The sequence below is a fragment of the Condylura cristata genome, unplaced genomic scaffold (genome assembly GCF_000260355.1).
Source record: "Condylura cristata isolate star-nosed mole 26May11 unplaced genomic scaffold, ConCri1.0 scaffold00037, whole genome shotgun sequence".
Classification (NCBI taxonomy): domain Eukaryota; kingdom Metazoa; phylum Chordata; class Mammalia; order Eulipotyphla; family Talpidae; genus Condylura; species Condylura cristata.
In genome coordinates this window covers 3,630,524-3,636,255 of record NW_004567138.1, presented here as the reverse complement: position 1 = coordinate 3,636,255, position 5,732 = coordinate 3,630,524, and the positions used below count along the sequence as shown (strand labels likewise).

Genomic DNA, 5,732 nt, shown 5'->3' with positions numbered 1-5,732 from the left:
CCCGCTATGCCACCAGGGAGGGCCCAGGCTATTCTTAATTATCACAAATTTTGTGACAATGACACTTTTTCCTTGAACTTACATATCTATTCTTCTTGCCCTATAGAAGTTTATCCCAGTTTTATATATTTCATGCTTTCATGTTCTTTATTTATTTGTCATACTTTTCTGAATCAAAAACATGCATACAGAAAGACATTAAAAATGCATATAAACTTATTTTAAATTCAGTGGTAAGAAATGCTTATGTAATTGCTAATACTATAACTTTGGGAATACAAAACAACATAAGAATTACAATGTTTGAAAATTACTAAATATAAATAATTTTGATTGAAATATTTCTCTTTTGAGTTCTTTCATTTTTCAATTACCTTGTATAAATTTGGATAAATATAATTACTACTAGAGTGAGTCAAGGCGGAATATTAGTTTGCAACTTAGTTTTTGTTTTTCATCAATGTTCACAAAAGTGAGATGGAAATCGATGAAATTTTATAATAGATGTGTTGTTTTTTTTTGCTGTTGTGATATATATGTAGGCTAAATATCACCTGGTGATGAGATAACAATTACTATTATATTTTTGAATTATTTAAATCATCAGCACAAGGAAAAACTGGGAAAGAATGAAATAGTGTTAGTATCCTACTACTTATCCGTTTGGGATATCTCAGTCAGTTGTGGTTTTGACTTGGCCATTTCCCAAGTGCAGAGACATAGTTAATGAGATATCAGTAGAACAAAATGGATAGTAAAGCAAATTACTGGCCATAAGTATGCAAACAAATTTCACCTTGGGAAGTTCAACTGACTTCCCTTTTCCACTGTGGAAGAAACAGGTTTTACACCTATTAAGCAAATTCATTTCAGCGTATTTGAAAAGGGTCTCCTTTGTAAGTTCTTTCTGACTCCTTCAACTTTAATATTTTAAAATGTTTATTTTTACTTGCATGAGGGTGGTGAGTTCATCCTCTTTTAATATTTGTCCTTCATCAGCAATGTACAGTTTTGTTTAGTTTCTTGATTTAACAGATTCTGGAAATACGAGCTGCAAAAGCCTATAGGGCATTAGAATCACTCCCTATCTTAGCCTGACAGCTGCTATTCTGAAATAGCCTCCTACCTAGCCCTCCCTGCCTCTTAGATTTTTACATTCTTGAATACTGAGTTTAGTTTGGGAAGATGAAAAAGTTCTGAAGTTGGGTAATGGGAAAGACTACCACCTTGTGCATGAACAGTGACAGAATACCACTGACATTGCAGTTAAAAATGTTACAACAGCAAATTTTACGCTATGTATAATTTACTACAAGAAAAGCAAAACTTAAAAATATCCTTTGTAGTGTCTTTTTTTTTTTTTTAAAAAAAGATGTATTTATTTATGCATACAAAAACTGGGGTACAGGTCAGAGGTGCAGGAGCGGTGAGAGGATTCCCCAGAGACAGAGAGAGTGGGGAGCAGAACAGGCAGACTGACTGAAATACACTGCTGTGGGGAGCAGCGGGTGAGACAGGAGAGGTCAGCTGCATCATGTGGGTCAGCTCCCAGGCCAGGGATCAAACTCATGCTGCAGTGGGTGCAGATAACTTCATGGTGTTGCGCTTTAACCCATTGTGCCACCAGGGGGGCCCTTTTGTGATGGCTCATTCTGACCTTAGGGTGCTTCCCCCCTTCCTAAATTCGAAGAGCAACATTCACAGAGGAAATCAGGGCAGTCCAACAAGGAACTTAAGGCTAAAATGCCTGTTTTGCAATTGGATCACCACTACCAGAATAACTAAACTTAATCAGCTAAAGGTACTGGACTACCTAACAGGACACACAACCGTGAACCTGTTAGAGTGAGCCTATAAGGTTTATTTAGTAAGAATTTACATGTCTTATTTAAGGACTGTCCCTTTGCTTTAGTAAAGCTGTCCTCCATCTGTTCCCAGTATCAGGTAGTATAAGAGGATAAAGATGTCTAGGAAGGTCTGGGCCAAGTCCCGCTGTGAAATTCAGTTGCACCATTTTCCTTTTTATGCTAAAGTTTTATATTATTTTATTTATCATAAATTTTAAATTACGTCAAAGTACAAGGAAGAAAATCACATTGGTGAGGCCTCCTTGATGGTGCAACAGGTTAAGAACAGCACCATGAAGCTATTGGCAGCCACTGCAGAAGGAGTCAATCCTGTCTCGTCCACTGCTCCCCTCAGCAATGTACTTAGGTCAATCGGCCTGTCTGGCGCCCCACTCTGTCGATGGTGAAACCCCTGCATTTCTGCCCTGCACCCCAGCTCTTGTATCATAAATAAATAATCTTTGGGGGAAAAGAATAAAAGAAAATCACATTAGTTAGAAACTTGCAAGAGTTCCAAGTAGAATTTTAACTTATTGATAAATAGTTAAATAAAACTATAGTTATTGGTGGTCCTTAATAAAGGGGGTAATTAACAGGACAGTAGTGTTTTTCATGCTTCTCAGAATGTAGGAAAATAAACAATACCATAGAAGTTAAATAGGAGAAGAAGTCAGGGTCTCAGCTGTTGTCTCTTTTTCTTGTTGATTAAACCAGGTATCATTTATGCTCAAATCAGAAGAATTAACTTCTTTTGTCATTAAAATACACGCAACATTTACATTTATATAGATAAACACTTACACAAGTGCACCAAAACCACACAGATAAAAGTGTTTAAAGTAAGTCTCTTTGTAATAGCAAAACATGGGAACAAATCCAAATGTGCATGAGTAAAAGAATGGATAAATACATTGTGGAATATTTGCCATTATTCGACAGCAGCAATAAAGACTTAGTGATATGTGCAATTATCACACTATTCAATTTTACATTTTCATCAGCTCACAAAGAAATTCTGCCTCTTAACTATGTTCACCAAATTCCGACCCCTAGCCCTAAGAACTACTAACCCACATTCTGACTCTAATTTCTCTGTTCTGAACATTTTCATATGAATGGTTCATACAATATGTATGATTAGATTCTCCAACTTAGTACATGGATCACGATTTCATTCCTTTTTTTTTTTTTAAAGATTTATTTATTTATGCATACAGAACTGGGGTACAGGCCAGAGATGCGGAGGGTGAGAGGATTCACCAGAGACAGAGTGGGGAGCAGAACAGGCAGATCGACGAAGTACACTGCTGAGGGGAGCAGCGGGCGGGTCAGGAGAGGTCTGCCACGCCACGTGGGTCACCTCCGGGGCAGGCGGGGATCGAACTCATGCAGAAGTGGCTTTAGTTTCTCAGTGCAGTGCTTTAACCCGCTGCGCCACCAGGGAAGGCCCGATTTCATTCCTTTTTTAAGGCTGAATAATATACCTTTGTATGGAGATACCACATTTTATTGACCCACTCATCAGTTAATGAACATTTGGATGTTGCCACCTTTGCTTACTGTGAATGGTGTCTTGGTATAAGTATTTGTGTATAGGTTTCTGTGTGGAGAGATGCTTTCTTTTCTCTTGGGTATATGTATTTAGAGTGGAATTGTGGCTATGTGAAATAACCCTGTTTGAGAAACTGCCAAACTATTTTCCTAACTGGCTGCACCTTTTATATTCAAACCAACAATATATTAAAATTACAGTTCCACTGTATCTTCATCCATGTTCTTAGCTAGTTTTTTTGATTCTACTATACTAATGGGTGTGAAATAGTATTTCAATGAGGCTTTGATTTGCCATATTCTAATGAATAATGACGTGGAATATTTTTTTCATGAGCTTATTGGCCATTTTTCTTTTTTCTTTGGAGAAATGTCTATGATCAGGTTATTTATCTTTTCACTATTGCATCATACAAGCTCGTTACATAGTTTGATAAACATTCCTTATCAGAAGTATGCTTTTAAAATATTTTTTCCAAGTATAATTTGGTTATCTTTTCACAATTATCTAATTCTTAAGCCCTAGTTTGTAAACTTGTGATGTGGTTACAGCTGGTCATTTGAATATAATATGTAGACCTCACATAAATTTAACATATTATTTTTATGTATAAAATATTTCATAATTAATGAATTAAGAACAAAATCTCATAAAGATGCATAAAGATGTCTGACAGGAATTATTCAAGACAAAACAAAAATTCTTAGTACTTAAAAGTAACTTAATGCAACTCTTCAAGGCATTCAATTTTTTTTCCCCCAAGGCATTCAATTTAACTCCTAAATATGCCTTACTGGGAGAACCTAGTTTATTAATTCTTTTAAAAGGTTTCTCTCCATACTCTTATCACGTGGTTGTGGGACCAGTAAACTAATACCAACAGGACAAATCTGTGCCTCCCCTTTCTGTTTTTTTGTGCTCTGCAGCTAAAAATGACTTTTACATTTTTAATGCCTGAGAAAATAAAAGAACCATATTATGTTACTGGTGAAAAATGATAGGAATTTCAGATTTCAGTGTACATAAATAGAAAGTGAAACAGCCTCACCATTCTTTTATGAAATCATGGTTGTTTTCAAGCTACCAAGGCAGCTGAGTAGCTGACATTCTTACTTAGCTCTTCACTCAAAATGTTTGCCAAACCTCACACCAAGTCATCCTCATTCAAAGGATAAGGAGGAAAAACCCATTTCCTGCTAGTCAAGACCACCTTGATCTGTTGGCTTCATGATTGTTCCTAGTCAATGTCTTTTTCTCTTCACCTTTACAGAGTATTTATATGACATCTTGAGTCTAAGTTTATGAATGGTTTTTAGATTTGGGTATGCATGGTCTAGTTTTTCCTCTTAAAAAATGCAGAAATTACGTGCCAGCCACACTCAAGCAACTATAATTATTTTAATAAAATAATTATACATACTTTGAATCAATTACTGTTTGGTGCTGTCAGAAATACCAGAAATGCCATCCTTGCCCTCAGGAGGCTTGCAGTCTAATCCTTTCCCTCAGGAGGCTTGCAGTCTAATCCTTTCCCTCAGGAGGCTTGCAGTCTAATCCTTTCCCTCAGGAGGCTTGCAGTACCTGTAAGAGCAGCTACTACTCTCTGTATTAAGTGGACTTAGATATTTTACCAAGAATTTGACACACTTCTTAAAGTAAAGAAAAAAAAATCTGTACAAGCAGTAAAGAGATACTGTGCAAATAATTATGGTGCATTAGCTCCACAGGCGTCTGCAGTCCCGTGACTATTTACCCAAAGGTCCTTGAGCTTTTTTTTTTTTTTTACTAAACGTTCATCCGTTCATCTCCACTGACTCTACACACCTAGCCCCGATTCAATATCCTAAATGCAATGCCTCCCACTTATATTAAATGCATCAATTCTATTATTAAGCAAACTTGCAGCTTTTGGGGTGCTGAACCCCACTCCATGGAAATGAAAAAAAAAAGGGCCCTTCTGCTTATGTGTTTAACCTGAAAAATGGTGGAAAGTGGCTATTTCCATCAACAGCCCTCTGACCAAAGCAGAGAGAGGGACTGAGGGGGACATTTCCAGAACAGTACGTCCATGCTGCCAGCTTTTGCATTTCTAAAAAGTGACTCACTGCCTCCAGTCAGGTGCTGCTAAAAAGGAAGGTTCGTTTCTTTCCAGTACTTTCTGACCAAGGTAGCTTTGGTCAAATCCTGCCCCTTGACAGCGCCGCCCCGCACCCAGCAGAGTATGAGAGTCTAGCAGACGAGACCCCCAAAGTTAGACCGGCCCGCCGGCGGGGGGCACTGGGGCTACGAGGCCGCGGCCGCGCGCCCCACCCGGAGCCCGCTCCCCTCCCGCT

General features: G+C 37.9%; 1 protein-coding gene across 1 annotated transcript in view; it reads right to left on the bottom strand.

Annotated features, from left to right (window-relative positions):
• The window catches only part of CAP2 (CAP, adenylate cyclase-associated protein, 2 (yeast)), a 141,352-nt gene that overhangs the window by 134,928 nt on the left and 692 nt on the right, over window positions 1-5,732 (bottom strand). The gene's annotated exons all lie outside the window — the stretch shown is intronic.